At 47.0% G+C, this 19,129-nt stretch overlaps 1 protein-coding gene across 4 annotated transcripts in view; it reads right to left on the reverse strand.

Annotated features, from left to right (window-relative positions):
* The window catches only part of PLS3 (plastin 3), a 41,363-nt gene extending 22,747 nt beyond the window's left edge, over window positions 1–18,616 (reverse strand). For 2 of the 4 annotated variants that reach the window (XR_011559773.1, XM_070760007.1), the window contains exon 1: window positions 18,536–18,616. The gene's annotated coding sequence lies outside the window, so the exon portion shown is untranslated. Of the gene's footprint in view, window positions 1–2,520; window positions 2,542–6,561; window positions 6,626–18,535 lie in introns of those variants that run through there. The other 2 variants (XM_070760009.1, XM_070760010.1) reach the window with 2 other exon arrangements.
* Window positions 18,617–19,129: the final 513 nt, after the last annotated feature.

Here is a 19,129-nt window from a genome sequence, read left to right on the forward strand (position 1 = left end):
GGCATCCTCAGACATAAAGCACTTTAGAAACATAGGAACATAGAAGATTGACGGCACAAAAAGACCTCCTGGCCCATCTCATTTGCCCTTCTACTATTTCCTGTATTTTTTCTCTGGATGGATCTGTGTTTATCCCAGGCAGGTTTACATTCAGTGACGGTGGATTGAGCAACCACGTCTGCTGGAAGTTGGTTCCAAGCATCTGCTACTCTTTCAGTCAAATAATATTTTCTCCTGTTGCTTCTGATCTTTCCCCCAACTAACCTCCAATTGTGCCCCCTTATTCTTGTGTTCATTTTCCTATTGAAAACACTTCTCTCCTGAACCTTATTTAACCCTTTAACATATTTAAATGTTTCAATCGTGTCCCCCCCTTTTCCCTTCTGTCCTCCAGAAACATAGAAACATAGAAGATTGGCGGCGGAAAAAGACCTCCTGGTCCATCCAGTCTGCCCTTCTACTATTTCCTGTATTTTATCTTAGGATGGATCTGTGTTTATCCCAGGCATGTTTACATTCAGTTCCTGTGGATTGACCAACCGCGCCTGCTGAAAGTTGGTTCCAAGCATCTACTACTCTTTCATGATTATGCTTAAGACCTTCTGCCATTTTTGTAGCCTGTATTTGTTCTTTTTTATATGTTGTAAGCTGCCCTCAGAGAGGGTTGGCATATAAATCCAATTAATAAATAATAAATAAATAAAATAAACAAACCAGTGGAAAATTCATACTTAAATTCTCCCCGTGGGAACTTCCCTTGGGAAGCAGCCCTCACCAGCGCTCTCCCCCTTTTCCCCTGCCAAGGGGGCGGGGGGGGGGGTCTGATTATTTCGCACCCACAAAATAATGTGCCTGCTGGCAGACGGCTGTCTGGTTAGCGGGGCCCTTGGGGCACAGTCAGCTGAGGTTCCCGAGGACCTCAGCTGGCACCTGAACGATCGGGCCAATCCCTTGGGGGCAAGGCTACCGGAGGACACTCGCTGCCCCAGGGCCTCCTCACCTGGTGAAGGCAGCCACTCCGCTCACCTGTCTTCCCGGCAAGCGGAAAGAGCCGGCCGGCCGCAGGAGGAAAACAGGTGAGGGGTGAATGGCCGGCCACGTCAACCTTCTGCCAGGAAGACCCGTCCTCTTCCTCCCTTTATTCCCTATCCCCAAAGACTCCCCAGAAGATGTGAGCCCAAGCCTTCACCCGCTGGCACACCAAGGCCGGCAGAAGTCTCCTGTTTGCGTCAGGGGCACGGAGAGGGTGCAACCACAGCGGGACTCGGCCTCGGCTCCAGCAAGATGGAGGCAGGGAACTGTTGGGGAGAGAGAGGCGCTCTTTCCCTGGGAAAGGATCCCTCCACAAAACCTGGTGGAGCTTTGCTAAGGACGCCCCGTTTCTGTGATGCTGAAATCAGGAGCAAGCGGCTTTTGCTTGGCACAGTAAGAAGATCGGCTGCCCGGCTCCAGGCCCTGAAGGCAGAAGGGAGGAGGAGGAGGAGGACGACGACCTTTGCCCTCAGGCATGGGGGAATTGAAGCACCTCCCCCGGGCATGTTCAATTTATACATGGTATGCTTGTGTGTGTGTCTGTTAGTATATGGGGCTCTTTTAAATCTTAAATATTTTAAAGTTATTTGGATTATTTATGATTTGTTCTATCGTGTTGTGAGCCGCCCCGAGTCTTTGGAGAGGGTGGCATACAAATCTAAATAATAAATAAATAAATAATAAATAAACCAACCAGAGACAAACTTAAGGCACACAACAGATGCAAACTTAATGTAAACCTCTCCAAACTCCACTGCAGGAAATACGACTTTAGTAACCGAGTAGTTGAGACATGGAATTTACTACCAGACTCTGTAGTATCTTCACCAAACCCCTAAAACTTTACACTTAGTCTAACCACTGTTGACCTCTCCCGATTCCTAAGAGGTCTGTAAGGGGCATTCATAAGTGCACCAGGGTACCTTCCTCACCTCTCCTAATGTTTCTTTTTATTTATTCTTTACTAGCATCAGGTATATGAATATTATGATATCTAATGTTTCTTCTTACTTATATTTTACTAGCATCAGGTATATGAATATTATTTATACTATGTTCACCTTTCCTTTTTATTTGATACTTGATTATGTTCTTGCATTGGATATAATTTCCTTTTTTTAATTTTGCTTTTTTTTGGTTATATTTAAAACTAATAAAGATATTTTGTTTAAAAAAAGAATATTATTATATCTTTACATACCTCCAATATGTACTTGACAAAACAAAATAAATTTTAAAAAGTAAAAAATACTTAAATAAATAAATAAATAAATAAATAAAAAATCATCCGTGGAAGACGTTCTCCTCCGAGCCAGCCTTTTTCCCCCCAAGGGAGGATCGGCTGCAAAAATGAGAGGTCGGGGAAAGGCCCTGGGATTCCTAAAAAGATGCCAGTTTTGGCCTATTTGGGCGTCGCCTCCCCAGCCGCGCCCTGGACCAGGAGAACCAGGGGAGGATGAGGCTGCCGGGCACTCCCATGTCACCCACCTGGACGTGTCTCGGCAGGCTCGGCCTCTCTGCCTGGGCGAAAAGCGTCTTGCCTTCCTGCACTCGGTTCCCTCCAGAGCTACGGAGGGAGGCTGGGGGAGGGGAGGGGAGGGGAGGGCGCTCTTCTCGGAAAAGGTGACACAGCAGTTTTGCTGAATGGAGGCAAGAGGGCCGTGCACCACCAGCATCTGTTTTTCTCCACCTCTCCAAGCCTGCAGGGGAAGCAGGGTCGGTGGTGGTGGAGATTTCTTGCCCCTGGGTGGAAAATACTGCATGCTTTGTCCAGGGCCAAAAAGGGGCCCCGAGTCCTCTCTGGAGGGAGCAAAAGGGGGGGCTGATTCTCCTGGACAGCAAACGGGGTGGGAGCCTCCAAAAAGCAACGAGAATGAAGACAGTTGGAATAAGAGGAGAAGCTGGGAAGAGGCCAAAGGAAGCCCAAAAAATGCTCTGGACTAATAATTCGCCCTTAAGGGTGAAAAAAGTAGCTGACTCCACCACCCGCCCTTCGGCCAGAATGAATGGATTTATTCCTAAGCATCAGGAAGTCACAAGGGAAGAAGGGATCCTGCCTGTGTCTTTGCTAGACATTAACTTTCAATCCTGGGCCTAGAAAGCCTAGAACTAAGACGCCTTGAACAAGATCTAAGTGTCGCCCACAAGATCATTCACTGCAACGTCCTGCCTGCCAACGACTACTTCAGCTTCAACCACAACAACACAAGAGCACACAACAGATTTAAACTTAATATTAACCACTCCAAACTTGACTGTAAAAAATACAACTTCAGTAACCAAGCAAGGCAGGACCAGGCTCCTGTGTTTTTAACACAGTGTGCACATTTCATGTTAAAACAGTGTTGCGCTTGTGGTTGGGCTTCTACAGGACCGCCTTCTGCCGCGTAAATCCCAGCGGCCAGTTAGGTCCCACAGAGTCGGCCTTCTCCAGCTCTCCAATGTCGCTTGGCGGGGCCTAGGGGAAGAACCTTCTCTGTGGTGGCCCCAGCCCTTTGGAATCAGCTTCCCTCCCCCGGAGATTCGCACTGTCCCCAACCTCCTCACCTTCCGCAAGAGTCTTAAGACTCACCTATGTCACCAGGCCTGGGGCCATTAGATCTCAGCCCCACTGGTCAATAAATGTGATGCATGGTGTGATTGGACTGTTTGATTAATACATTGGGTTTTGAGCTGTGGATTTTTAAAAATGTATTAGATATGTCTTGTACATTTTGTTTCTATATTTATTCTGTGAGCCGCCCTGAGTTTTCGGAGAAGGGCGGCATACAAATATTATTAATAATAATAATAATAATAATAATAATAATAATAATAATGAAATGCGTGCAATTCCCACCTTCGGATGATGGGTCACCAACCAAGGCTACTGTGACCTCTCCACAACGCTCCACCCTTGGAGGATCTGGTAGATCGTCTCTCCCGATCTCCTCCTTCCAACGGTGGGGCCAACACCTCGGAGCCTCCCCCAGCTGTTGCAGAGGCTGCTACCCAACTTTGTGGCTGCTCTCCCGTCCGGCTGTTCGGAGGCAGGGGAGTCGTGCCAGTGACTCAGAGCTAAATTTAAACCTCGCCTCTCGCTTTGTGGAGTTTGGCAGCATCAGGAAATGAATGGGTCAAGGCCAGTTATTATAGGCTCCAGGCCAGACGTGGGTCTCCATTGTGTTCGGGTGATGAAGCCTTCAGCCTTCCAGTTCTGAAAGGCTCAGCATCAGGGAAAGCAGCTCTGAGAAATCTTTGGGGTTAAGAGTGTTTTTTGGGTTACAGTGTTGGATTCCTTTGCGTTAGAGTGGGGGGGGGGGTTTGTGTCTCCACTTTGACAATAGTGTCCTTCTTTCTCCTTATTCCATAGAAACATAGAAGACGGACGGCAGAAAAAGACCTCCTGGTCCATCTAGTCTGCCCTTATACTATTTCTTGTATTCTATCTTAGGATCCCAGGCATGTTTAAATTCAGTTCCTGTGGATTGACCAGTCACGTCTGCTGGAAGTTTGTTCCAAGCATCTACGACTCTTTTAATATAAGATTTTCTCACGTTGCTTCTAATCTTTCCCCCAACTCACCTCAGATTGTGCCCCCTTGTTCTTGGGTTCACTTTCCTATTAAAACACTTCCCTCCTGAACCTTATTTAACCCTTTAACATATTTAAATGTTTCAATCATGTCCCCCTTTTCCCTTCTGTCCTCCAGACTAGACAGATTGGTGTATAGGTTTTATGCTTATTATCCTTGAGTTTTGTGATGGTAACTCAGGAATCCTGGGACCTGACGTCCACAGGTTGTTAAGGCACCACCATTGCAACCCCCCCCCCCATCCCAGTCCAGAGTAATCCACCCCAGAATGGAGGAAAAGGGATCCAGACACAGGAAGAGGGAGCTCTGAGACCAAACAAGATGAAACAAGGGAGCGAAACCTTTTCCGAAAGGAAAACAAATCACTTCAGGCGAATGGAATTCACCTCTCGCTTCCTGCGCTCCCAACCAGGGAAGGTGAGTCTTTCATCCTCAGGGTATTTTACCTGCAGGCTGAAGTGGGGCGGCCCAGATTCTCATCTCACCTGGGACTCATAGGAAGGAGGACCAAATTGCAGCCTTCCCGTTCTTTTTCCCTAACGAAGCTGGGCTTCTTCCCTAGAGCCCTTCCCTCCCAATTTTAATCTACAGAAACAGCCCTGTTTTCCCAAGAAGAATACGATTTATTTCAAGAGCCACGGAGAAAGCGAACCACGATGCCCCAGCTTCCCGACAGCTCCCCAAGAATTCTCCCAACTGGGATCAATCTCTAACCACTTCCTGTCCCAAGCAGGGAAAACCGCCCCAGCCCTTTTCAAAACAAAACCTCTGTTTCCTCCCGAGGCTACCAGAAAGCCTTTCTCTTTCAGCATTCCTGGCTTGCAAGAGGAATCCCCCTCCCATCCACCAGATCCCCCCCCTGGCAAGGGAATCCCCTCTGCTTCCGCAGCAATCCAGGCTCCCAGTGTCCATTGTTATGGACTCAACCCCGGGAGAAACTTCCCCAATGCATCCGCTGGCTGCTGGAGGAAGGAAGGAAGGAAGGAAGGAAGGAAGAATGCTGGTCAGCCCCAGATGTGGCCTCTTCATTCAGCCAAAAAAACAAAGGCCGAGCGAGACAAAAGCAGGATCTCACCACCAGGTGAGAATCACAGAGAACAGATTTACCTGGCTCCTTCTGGAATGGAAGCTGAGCAGCCAAGGTTCAGAAAATGTCCAGAGATACGAGAAGAGCCCCCCACTCCTCCACTCGCAACAGAATCCCCTACGCAACTAGACTCACAATCCTAGGTTTAGAAAGCTCAGAACTATGTCACCTTAAAAGCAAAGCCCATAAAATCATCTGCTACAACATCCATCCTGTCAACGACTACTTCAGCTTCAACAACAACAACACACGAGCACACAGCAGATACGAACTTAAAGTAAACTGCTCTAAACTCGATTGCAGGAAATACGACTTTAGTAACTGAGGAGTTGATGCATGGAACTCACTACCAGACTCTGTAGTATCATCTCCTAACCCCCAAAACTTTACCCTTAGACTGTCCACTGTTGACCTCTCCCGATTCCTAAGAGGTCAGTAAGGGGCGTGCATAAGTGCACCAGCGTGCCTTCCGTCCCCTGTCCTAATGTTTCTCTCTTACTAGTATCGCATATGTAAATATTATTCTATCTTTGTATACCACCGATATGTACATGACAAAACAATTAAATAAAAAATAGAAAGAAAGAAAGAAGGAAAGAAGGAAGGAAGAAAAAAAGAAAGAAGGAAGGAAAAAAAGAAAGAAGGAAAAAAGGAAGGAAGGTAGGAAGGAAAAAAAGAAGGAAAAAAGAAGAAAGGAAAAAAGGAAAAAAGGAAGGAAGGAAGGAAGGAAGGAAGAAAGAAAGAAAGAAAGAAAGAAAGAAAGAAAGAAAGAAAGAAAGAAAGAAAGAAAGAAAGAAAGAAAGAAAGAAAGAAAGAAAGAAAGAAAGAAAGAAAGAAAGAAAGAAAGAAAGAAAGGAGTGTGGGCTACCTGGCCTGGAAGAGGGTTGCCTTCTCCTGGGGCCTTTTAAGTCTTCCCTGTTCCGAATTCTCTGCTGGTATGGAAATGAGTTGTAAACACCTCCTTCTGTTACAGGGATGGGTGTTATTTTTCCCTACAACCCCCACCTGGGTGTGTCTCAGACTCCAGCGAGGCCAAAATAACCATTATGTTCCCCAAAGACTGAAGAAAGCTGGCGACCTTTATTTATAGTTATAGATCCACCTCGTGGATGGATATTTAGAGAAAATGACCTCAGAGCTTTGGGGCTTTTTAAAAAATACAATATCACAGCCAGGACTAGAATACGAAGCCCACTGGCAGGTTGTTTGGGGGGGGTTCTCTTGGGGGCTGTCCCACCCTAACTTCAGGGCTGAAATGCTCCCAGTTTGAGTGTACCGGTAACAGTGACCAGCGGCGGTTCAAAGAATTTCAACTATAACAATCAATCAATCAATCAATCAATCAATTGATGGCCAGTGGTGAGATTTGAACTGTTGAACTACAGCTAGCAGTGGGCAGAAGTAGCCTGGAGGGCTGCACTCTAACCACTGCACCACCATGGCATCCTTCCTTCCCTCCTTTCTTCCTTCTCATCTTACTTCCTTTTTCTCCTTCTCCGCCTCTCTCTTTCTCTTTCTTTCTTTCTTTCTTTCTGTTTCTTTCTAGCAATAGCAATAGCACTTAGAGTTATGTACCACTTCCTAGTGCTTTTCCAGCCCTCTCTAAGCGGTTTATAAAGAGTCACCCTCTCGACCCCAACAATGTGGGTCCTCATTTGACCCACCTCGGAAGGAGGGAAGGCGGTGGTGAGATTTGAACTGCTGAACTACAGCTCGCAGTCAGCAGAAGTAGCCTGGAGGGCTGCACTCTAACCACTGCGCCACCCTGGCTCTGGGATCCACCTGGGCTCTAGAGAAGCCCAGCCCTGACCAGGATTCTTGGCCCTGCGGCACTTAGTGGCCTCTTGAGGAGTTCTTCGGCTGCCTGAAGAGTCACTTCCCAGGATGAGCTCAGCATCTGCGCATTTGGAGAAAGGAATGCAGGCAGGAAGCCGGATCAAAGGTGGAGGTCACGTCTGGACTCCCAGACAAAGGGGGCCCTTCCTGGCCATTAAAGGCAGCCGCCAAGGCTCCCTCGCGCTCGCAGGGCAGAAAAGGCCTCCTCCTCGTTGGTACCAGGTGCCCTGAGTGAGAAAGCCGGCTCTTCCCAAAGGCCACAGAGGGCTGCGATCCTCAGGAATGCCTCCCACCCCCCAAGGCTGCCCACAAAGGCCTGTGGAGGTCACTCAGCCCCAGTGCAGGTAAGGGAGACCCACAGGGCATCTGCTAGGGCACAGCAGTCACCCCAAAGGCCAAACGTGGCTGCTTTGGGGCATTTGAAGTCGATCTCTTTTGGAAGCAGCTGAATCTTGGTACTTGGTGGCTGTTTTTCACCCCCAAAGGCCACTTCACTTTCTCAAGTTTCACAGTCCCTGGATTTTCCTCATCTGCAGAACAAAACAATGGCTGCCCACCTGCCTTCCATGGAGAACCCGTAGACTGCACGAGCCAAAAAGAGGGCGATGAAAATATTGACTGACCCCTCGCATCCTGGACACAAATTGTTTCAACTCCTACCCTCAAAACATCACTACAGAGCCCTGCACACCAAGACAGCTAGATACAAAAACAGTTCCCCCCCCAAACGCCATCACTCTGCTAAACAAATAATTCCCTCTATACTGTCAAACTATTTACTAAGTCTGCACTTCTATTACTACTTGCTTTCTTCCCATCATTCCTATCTCCCATTTCCTCCCACTTATGACTGTATGTGTAACTTGTTGTTTGTATCCTTAAGATTTTTATTAATATTGATTATTTTCTCATTGTTTTTTTGACCCCCTATGACAATCCTTAAGTGTTGGACCTCATGATTCTTGACAAATGTATCTTTTTCTTTTATGTACGCTGAGAGCATCTGCACCAAAGACAAATTCCTTGTGTGTCCAACCACACTTGGTCAATAAAGAATTCTTTCTTTCTTTCTTTCTTTCTATCTATCTATCTTATCCTATCCTATCCTATCCTATCCTATCTAATCTACCTACCTACCTATCTAAAACCTAGGACTGGAACAGGTTTGTTTAGAAAAGGAAGGAAGGAAAGAATGAATAAAAAATAGTGAAGTTTGATGTCAGGACGGGGGGGGGGGGGAAAACAACGGCTACTTTGTGGCTAGAAATAAAAATATCCATTTTCCTTCCTATATGGAAGCAACATTTCCTTTTTGGATACTTTTTTTCCCCATTTTTGAATTGGTAACTCTGATTTTTGTTTTCCCTTGTCATTTTTAATGTGTCGATTGATGTAAACTTGGCAATTTTAAGACTTGTGGGCTTCAACTCCCAGCATAGCTGGCTGGAGAATTCTGGGAATTGAAGTCCACAAGTCTTAAACTTGCCAAGTTTGGGGACCCCACCCAGAGTCATCTAGACGAGAAGGTCAATTTAGAAATTTAACAAACAAAAGGAAATATTTATCCTTCTGGAATGTGTAGGTTTTGAGCTGATACGAGTGTGCAGTGTGGCTCTTCTCTTTTTCGCACACAAGTGTGTCCCCAGCAGCTGTCAGCAACATTTGTTGCAAGCAAGAGAGAAGCCTTTGCTTTGTGTGAACACTTGTTGTGAAGGGCCTGGGGTCTCCGGGGCACTTCTGCTACCCTGTGGGGTTGAGGGTTTAAAAGGAACCTGCTTCGACAACTGTGGTGGGGCCCTAATGTTGTCCCACACGGCTGCTCGGAGGAGGGAGTGTTTGGACAGATGCAGCGCAAAGCTTTTGAAAATGAATTCCGCCAAGCCTTGGTTTCAAATCTCACTCCAGTGAAAAGAAGGGTGAAGAAAGGAGGACTTTGGCTTCATTTGTGTTCCACCTGGGGAGAACAATGTATTGGCTGCAATCGCCCGAGCGGAGTTTTTTTTTCCCTTGCAAAATTCAGCCCTTATCACCGGCTTCCACCTGCACGTCGCCCATTCAGAGTGATAACCACTTTCCAAATTTAGCGAGGCTAGGAGGAGCCCCCCTTGCCCCAAGCCGCCATCTAATTTGAGAAAGAGTGCCGGGTTTTGAACAATGCAACTCCTACAATTTCAGAAAGTCTGTGTTTACGATCAGCACAGAGCAAAACAGGGGGGATACACTCCAAGACTAGGGAGGTATTAATACCACTCTGTAACGCCCTGGTCAGGCCACACCTGGAGTCTTGCATTCAGTTCTGGTCACCACACTTCAAAAGAGACATAGAAACTCTGGAGAAGGTACAGAAGAAAGCAGCCAAAATGATAAGGGGGCTAGAAACCAAGACATACGAAGAGAGGTTGCAGGAGCTGGGCAGGGAGAGCCTAGGGAAAAGAGGGGCCAGTGGGGGGGCATGATAGCAGTCTACAGGGACTTGAGGGGTTGCCACAGAGAAGAGGGGGTCACACTATTTTCCAGGGCACTGGAAACAACATATGGAAGCTGACCAGGGAGAGATTCAACCTGGAAATAAGGAAGAACTTCCTGATGGTCAGAGCGATCAACCAGTGGAACGGCCTGCCACTGGAGGTTGTGAACTCTCGACATATTCAAGAGGAGATTGGACTGCCATCTGGCTGGGGAGGTGCAGGGTTTCCTGCTGGAGCAGGGGTTGGACTTGATGACCTGCAGAGTCCCTTTCAACTCTAATAAAATAAAAATGGGTGAACAGTGCGGTCAGGCGGTAGGGAAAGCCAAGTCGAATGCTTGGCTGCATAGCTAGAGGTATCACAAGCAGGAAGAGGGAGATTGTGATCCCGCTGTATCGAGCGCTGGTGAGACCCCATTTGGAATAATACTGTGTCCAGTTCTGGAGACCTCACCTACAAAAAGATATTGACAAAATTGAACGGGTCCAAAGACGGGCTACAAGAATGGTGGAAGGTTTTAAGCATAAAACATATCAGGAAAGACTTCATGAACTCCATCTGTCTAGTCTGGAGGACAGAAGGAAAAGGGGGGACACGATCAAAACATTTAAATATGTGAAAGGGTTCAATAAGGTTCAGGAAGGTTTAAGTGTTTTTAATAGGAAAGTCAACCCAAGAACAAGGGGGCATAATCTGAGCTTAGTTGGGGGAAAGATCAGAAGTAATGTGAGAAAATATTTTACTGAAAGAGTGTAGTAGATGCTTGGAACAAACTTGGTCAATCCACAGTCACTGAATGTAAACATGCCTGGGATAAATAATAGATCCATGCTAAGATAAAATACAGGAAATAGTAGAAGGGCAGACGAGATGGACCAGGAGGTCTTTTCCTGCCATCAGTCTTCTATATTTCTATGTTTCTATAAAAAAGAGCTGGAGGGCCTTTGCATCAAGGGAGGGGCCTCTCTCACTCCCGTTGTTTGCACCCTCTGTGGTTGGGTCAGCTGACTGCAGTGTTCATATCCTGCTTCCCCAACCCCCCCCCCCCCACTGCCAGCTGCTGCAGCCATCAGCGCTGGCAGATGTGCCCTGCCAAGAGGACCGGAAGGGAGGTCGGAAGAAGCCTCCCATCGCCTCCTTTGCCAGGAACGCTTCAGCCCTCGCAAAGCAAATTCGGTGCACCGCTGAAGCACCAGTTAAAATGTATTTATTTATTTTATTTATTACTTGGACTTATATGCCTCCCCCTCTCAGAAGACTCGGGGTGGCTTACATCGTATGAAAACAATAAAAGCACCCTACGTCCATATTTAAAATCGATTTACCTAATCTTTAAAAACCCCAATGGGTCATTCTTTGTCAAGTGGACCGAGTGAAATTGAAGCCTTATTTGAAAATAAACCATCACAAGAACAACATATATGATAGGAGAAAAACGTTCTCTTTCTAATGAAATAAAAATGGAGATGATTGAAGGTGAGAAAACAGAGAGCGATAGAAAAAAAACCTTTCTCTTTCTAATGAAGATGATTGAAGGGGAGGAAAGAGAGCTCCCCGTTTCCTCGCCTTCAATCATCTTCCTTTTTATTTCAGTAGAAAGAGAACGTTTTTTTCCTATCTTATAGGTTGTTCTTGTGATGGTTTCTTTTCAAATAAGGCTGCAAAAATCAGTCAAATGGACCCCTGGTCCACTTGAGAAAGAATGACCCCAACCCTTAAATGTAACATTTAAAACTCCCATTTAAACAGACATACATTCCATTCATTGGCCGGGGTGGGTGGGGTGGATATCTTAATGGCCTCAAGCCTGGCGGCTCTTGCAGAAGGTGAGGAGGGTGGGGGCAGTGCAAATATCTCGGGGGAGTTGATTCCGGAGGGCTGGGGCCACCACAGAGAAGGCTCTTCCCCTAGGCCTCGCCAGCCGACATTGTCAAGTTGACGGGACCTGGAGAAGGCCAACTCTGGGGGACCTGACCGGTTGCTGAGATTCATGCGGCAGAAGGCGGTCCAGTAAGTAATCTGGTCTGATGTAGTAATACGTAGCACACTTCCTACACCCTCCATCTCAACTACTGCTTAAGGCCAGGGAAGATCAAGAGGACTGGTGTCCTGCTGACTTCCCATCACCAAAGTAGACATTCCCTAATATCCAGTAGGTGAAATGTCAGAGATAACAGGAAAGCCAGAATATTTGCACCTGGAGGGAGAATGAAAGTCGGTTGCAAAAACATGTTTGAGGTGACGCTGTTGTATTAACAACAGGAAAGGAAGTTGGGGGGGGGGGGTTGCGGCTGCTGGCTGGCAAATGTAGCATCTAGCAGAAACCTCTGCCAGTTCATCATGTGTTGAAACCGGCCCCTCCCCGGATGGGATGGACTACAACTCCCATCGCAACTAGAGGCCGGGGGAAAGGAGGTTTTCTTCCAGACTTCATACCCTAAGCCAGGGGTCCCCAAACTTGGCGACTTTAAGACTTGTGGACTTCAGCTCCCAAACTTCTCCAGCCTAAGCAAGTCTTAAAGTTGCCAAGTTTGAAGACCTCTGCCCTAAGCAATGGGAGTTGAGGAGTTCTTTCAGAGAAAGCGGGGGAAATGCAATTATTATTTATTATTTATTAGATTTGTATGCCATCCCTCTCCATAGACTCGGGGCGATGGATAGGTGGATAGAAGGGAAGAAGTAAACCCACCCCCCAAGTAAGTATTTCTGTAAAATTGTGAAAGGAGACAGTTTAAATCAGGGGTCCCCAAACTTGACAACTTTAAAACTTGTGGACTTCAGCTCCCAAACTTCTCCAGCCTAAGCAAGTCTTAAAGTTGCCAAGTTTGAAGACCTCAGCCCTAAGCAATGGGAGTTGAGGAGTTCTTTCAGAGAAAGCTGGGGAAATGCAATCAAGTGATGGATAGGAGGGAAGAAGGAAAGAAGGAAAGAAGGGGGGGAAAAACCCCTCAAGAGTAAGTATTTCTGTAAAATTGTGAAAGGAGACAATTTAAATCAGGGCTGTCCAAACTTGACAACTTTAAAACTTGTGGACTTCAGCTCCCAAAATTCTCCACCAACATAGTTTTTTAAAGTTTCTTAGTTATATTAATTGGATTTTTAGATATGTATATGGTATATTGTTTTTGACATATTGTAAGCCACCCCGAGTCCTTGGAGAGGGGTGGCATACAAATCCAATAACTAAATAACTAAAGCAAGTCTTGAAGTTTCCAAATTTGAAGACCTCTGCCCTAAGCAATGGGAGTTGAGGAGTTCTTTTAGAGAAAGTTAGAAAAATGCAATCAAGCGATGGATGGATGGATGGATTTTATGGATGGATGGAGGAAAGAAGGGGGAGAAAACCAACCAAGAGTATTTCTGTAAAATTGTGAAGGGAGACAATTTAAATCAGGGGTGTCCAAACTTGGTAACTTTATAAATTTCAACTCCCAGAATTTCCCCAGCCATTTAGGCAGACCCCCCCCCTGGGTGAAATATCTGGCTCACTTTGGGTTTCCCCCTTGCCTTTTCCCCAGCTGGTGGTTTTTGTACTGCCTCACCTCCCGAGACAAATCAAAAATAAATCCATGTTGTTGTGCCATCTTGATTAGTAGCCGCTACAAGGACATTATGCAGGTGTCTTGTGAATGAGCAAAGACATATCACTCACGTCTACAATAGCATTTTGAGCCGTACAAGCAAGGGATACATTATTTGAGAGATGGAAGATAGCGAAGACCACTCACTCTAAAAATAACCCGCCCTGTGGTATTTTCAGAGAGTCTTTTAAAACATCTGCAAGATCAGACTCAGCCTTAACTGCATTTCTAACATCCCCAAATATTCCACATCTGCTTTCCATCAGGGAGGCACGAGGAACTTCAGCACAGTCTATAAAAATAAAGCAACTTTGCTGTGATAATGTTGCAGTCATCACAAGATAAAAGAAGCCCCAGCAAATCACTTCCATCAGCTTCACATACCAAGTCAGAAGTCATTCTGGCAAATAAGCATTTTCTTTTTTTAGTACCATATTTCCAAAAAACACAAATACAGCAATATGGGCAAATAATAAAATAAGCACTTTGTCAGATTGGCCTCTCAGCTCTCTACAATCTTCCACAAGTTTTTTGGAAGTAGATCTCACTGAATTTAGGAGTCAAGCTCAAGAGTAATATATAGGATTGCACTGACCGATTTCCGGCAGAAGAAAAAATGGTCAGCGGGTAAAGGCAGAGAAATAAGCTTGGGGTTATTAGATTCTGCCCCTTGGCCAATGAATGTATAATGAGTTTCTTTGAATGGATGTGTGCGTATTTTAGTAGGTTTGTTTTTAGTTTTTAAATGTAACTTTTAATTCGAATTAACTGTATCTCGATGTATATTATCTTTTTATGTGTTGTAAGCCGCTCGGAGAGGGGTGGCATATAAATCTAATAAATAACAAAATAATAATAAAAATAATAACCCTGAATTGACAAGGGCGGGAGGCTAACAGCAATGGAACCCAACTGCAATTCAACATTTGCAGCAGAGGTCTTCAAACTTGGCAACTTTCTTGGGGACTTCAACTCCCAGAATTCTCCAGCCAACATAGCTTAATTTCATAATTCCATAGCATAGCTGGCATAATTTTAAATGCCTCTATCATGTGCCCCACGACTACTCTGACATTTTTCTTTGGGGGGGGGTGTTAATGTTTCTTTTATTCATCTCCACTCAGAACAACGTACAGTATCATATACCTTCCCTTTGTATTACAACGCAATAATTATCTATTTACTTTTGGTATTTATTTATTTATTTTATTTATTTATTAGATTTGTATGCCGCCCTCTCTGAAGACTCGGGGCAGCTTTATCCTCTTACAAATGCTGCCTCCTTTTCTTTTGTCACCTGAAAAATCAAATATAAAATTTTCCCACCTCCTTACTGAAATTAACAACTACTTTTCCTTATCTAGTTCATTTGGGCCAAAGAGACCTTTAAACAATGCTAGTTTTCAATTGTCATATATCTTTATTTGTTTCATATACATCTCTAAATCCTTATTTTAGCTTAATTGCCCTTTTTAACATTAACATAAAAAAGAAGAAAATTAAAAAAAACCAAATTACTCATTCTTAAGCATTTATCATCCATTCATATCAACTAATATCTGACATTTTTCTAGATCAGATCTTCCAGGGCGACTTCGTTTTTCTGTTACGCAAATGACTTCAGCCACAATGCTCGCTCACTCAGAAGGTGCCTCTCTCTCTCTCTGGCTTTCTCAGCTGCAGAAGATGCTCTCAGGAGTTATATACACACCCCGCGATCACACATCAAACCGCACCACCGTTTGCTGAATAAACCACCCGTGGCTGAGCTCTTGCACCACATCCAGCCATAAGGCAAGGGCTGCAAACTGCTAGGGCTCAGGGGCAGCAATGCCCAAGTTCTCCCATGGTGGTCCCGCCCAAACTCTTCCTCCACTGAGGGCAACTTTGCCAGATAAAATACAAATACAGTGGTATCTCTACTTAAGACCTTTTCTAGACAAGAACCAGGTGTTCAAGATTTTTTTTTGCCTCTACTTAAGAACCATTTTCTACTTAAGAAACTGAGCCCCGAACCTATTAAGTTCTTAAGTAGAGGTACCACTGTACAGGGAAATGAATGAGCACCCCTCTAGCACATCATCCGAAACCAGCCTCAGCCCTTTTGACTTCGCCCCAAAGTTCTAACATTCAGCATGTTTACTTTGTGCCCCACGTGTCTCTTGCAAAATGAGGTTTGCAGGAGCAGAGCTGAAACTAGGCAAGGTTCATGAGGGCTGGCAGCCCCATAGCAGGCTAATTTTATTAAGAGGCAGAGGTTTGACGAAAGCTCCTTTTAATGAGAGTGGTTAGCCTGCCTTGTGGCTGCCAGAATCCTGTTCCTTTGGAAAGTGGACTTTGTGCGTGTTCCAACTCTATCTATCTGTCTGTCCATCCGTCCGTCCATCCACCCACCCATCCATCTATCTGAATTTGTATTCTATTATTTGAATTTGCCCAACTCCCGAGGGACTATGGGTGGCTCACAACCCAAATAAGTAAAACCTACAATGTAATATTAAAACTCCTTAAAAACAATGTAAAACAATTTCAAAGCAACAATTAAAAACAGTTAAGGCCTTGCCTATCATTAATCATACCATTTTTCCTTCCCTGGCTAGCCTTCCCAGCCTCCCCGGGTGTCAGGCTAAGCACCCACCACCCCAAACCAGTTGGCAGGAGTGCCCTTGTAGTCTAACCCAGAGGTCTCCAACCTGGGCACCTTTAAGACTTGTGGACTTCAATTCCCAGAGTTCCTCAGCCCGCTTTGCTAGCCATGGAGTGGGAGCCATGTGGAGAGAAGGGAACAATTTGGGGGACCCCCACAGCTGTTTGATTTAAAAAAAACCAGCCATCAAAATCTCCTTTTTAAAAAATGTCCTGTGCTTTCCCCAATGAAGCTGCTTCAAGCAGGTAAATTTGGAGGCATCTAACACTTTTTTTTTCTTCATCCAGAGCAAAGAATAAAAACAGGAAACATCGTTTGGGGTATAAACCCTCCCATTCCACAGGGATTATCGGTAATATTTTTAGAGGAGGGGAAACATCTTAAAGGGAGATTAAAAGCAGAAATCAATTTTCTGAAGTCCAACGTCTCGCTGCCGCTTTGTCTGGGGAGCCCAAGTGGTCCTAACTCCCCACCCCACCCTCCCCCTTTGATGCTTTGGCTCTGGGGCTGACTTGGGAAGCTCTGCAACTTTTGAGCTCTGACAAGGAAGCTTCAGCAGGCACCGAGCCAAGAAAAGAGAAGAGAAATGGCTTGTAAGCTGCCCAGAGTCGTAAATGTAAGATGGGCAGTTACATAAATTGGAACGGTAAATAAAACCAAGTGAAAGAAGCTACCGGAGAGAAACCTCGTCTGCAGAGTTGCCAGCATTTGACCCAAAGGCTCAGGGCCGTCCCCCCTGCTTCTCGGCACATTCATTGTGTCTGGGGTGCCTGGATTTCCCCACCCTCTGCTGCCCCCCTTCCTCTGGTGGAGAAAGACCCCCTTATCTGGCCCGGCTCAATGGCAGGTCTATGAGGAGGCTTGACCTGGGGAACGGCCTGATCAGCCTGAATCAGCCCATTGAAGAAGAGGCCCTGGAGGCAGGAGGGGGGTGTCTCCCCCTCCCCAAAGCCAGCAGGGGTTCAACCCTGACCCTTGACCCAGAAATAGGGCTTCTGGCATCCCAAAAAAGAGGAGGGGGTTCATCCTAGCAGTGATTCTCAACCTCAGCAAGTCCACATATTTATTTATTTATTGGATTTGTATGCTGCCCCCCTCCATCATCATCATCATCATTATTATTATCATTAATTAGATTTGTATGCCGCCCCTCTCCAGAGACTCGGGGTGGCTCACAGCAACAATAATAAGAGTATTACAATATAACAAATCTAATATTTTAAAAAAGCATCTAAAAACCCATCATTTAAAAACCACAGAACACAAGCACACCATGCATAGAAGTCTCAATTCCCCCATGCCTGGCGATACAGGTGGGTCTTAAGCAATTTACGAAAGCCAAGGAGGGTGGGGGTGGTTCTGATCTGGGGGGGGGAGTTGATTCCAGAGGGCCGGGGCCGCCAAAGAGAAGGCTCTTCCTGTAGTTCCCGCCAGGCGACATAGTTTAGTTGACAGGATCCGGAGAAGGCCGAATCTGTGGGACCTCTGAGGGATTCGTGGGGCAGAAGGTGGTCTTGCAGGTAATCTGGTCCTATACCAAGTAGTAGTAGTAATAATAATAATAATACAGTACTACTACTACTAATGCACAGTCCGAGGTGATTGGGAAGCGCCCGACTGGGGATGAAATGTGAAATCCAGCATAGTGATCTGGTTTGCTGTGTTGTATTGTTGAAATAACAACAACAAAACAACAATAATCAACAGCAGCCCCCACCCTCCTTCCCCCAGGGGCGACTCGTCCCCCTGATGGGTCCTGGAGAGCCAAGAGCTTTGGGGGGGGCGAGAGGGGGGGCACCTGATGGCCCCGCCAGATTGGGAGCCCCGCCCTGAGCCTCCAGCCGAGGCGGGAGGACCGGGCGGGTCCCGGATGGGGCCGGGGAACCCGCGTGCAGAGAGGCCTCCGGGCAAGGGGGAGCCCGGGTCTTGCAGCCCCCCCCCGCGAACCCCCCCCCCCCGCAGCCCCCGTCGCGCTTTGCAGCCCCGCTGGAAACTTCCCAAGCGCCCGCCGGAGTTGTCCCCGGCAGCCGCGCGGAGGACGGGGCGGCTCGGCGGCTGCGGAGGGAGGGCGGGAGGGCGGCGGGAGGGGAGGGGGGGTCCCATCCTCCACCGCCACCCCACCCCCCAGCAGTCCGCCACCCCCGCCCGCTCCATCTGCCTCGAGCGCCGCTTCTCCGGCTGCTGGCGCTCGGCGTGGACTGGGAGCTCCGGGCGGGCGACGTAGACTGCTCCTCCGCCTGGAGGCTCTGCGGGAGACCGGCTGGACTCCTCTGCTCCCCCCCCCCCCAGCCCCGCCGCTGCGCCACTCACCGCTCGGCCGCTTCGCCCTCCGGCTGCTCGCCCGCCACGGCTCTCCGCTCCGGCTGGCACCGCGCGCCGCCCCGCCTGCCCCGCCCCGCCCGCCCACTGCCATTGGCCCAGGCCCCGCCCGTCAAGGCCGGGGGCGGGACTTGGCCCAGGGAGCAAGACCCCCACACACCGAAGCATCTGAGTGGGGAGATCCGCTGCGCCGGCTGGGCGGCTGTGCCAGGGGCGCGAGAAGTCCTGGGGCGCCTGGGCTCTTGACTGGCCGAATGTGATTGGGCACCCAAGGAATTTGTCTTTGGTGCAGATGCTCTCAGTGAGCATAAAAAGAAAAGAGACATTTGTCAAGAATCATGGGGTACAACACTTAATGATTGGCACAGGGGTCAAATAAGCAATGAAGAAACAATATTAATAAAAATCTTAGGATACAAGCAACCAGTCACAGTCACACAGTCCTAAGTGGGAGGAAAAGGATGATAGGAATGATGAGGAAAAACGAGTAGTAATAGTAGTGCAGATTTAGTAAATAGTTTGACAGTGTTGAGGGAATTACTTGTTTAGCAGAGTGATGGCAGAGGAAAAAACTCTTCTTGTGTC

The sequence above is a fragment of the Erythrolamprus reginae genome, chromosome 8, assembly GCF_031021105.1.
Source record: "Erythrolamprus reginae isolate rEryReg1 chromosome 8, rEryReg1.hap1, whole genome shotgun sequence".
Classification (NCBI taxonomy): Eukaryota; Metazoa; Chordata; class Lepidosauria; order Squamata; family Dipsadidae; genus Erythrolamprus; species Erythrolamprus reginae.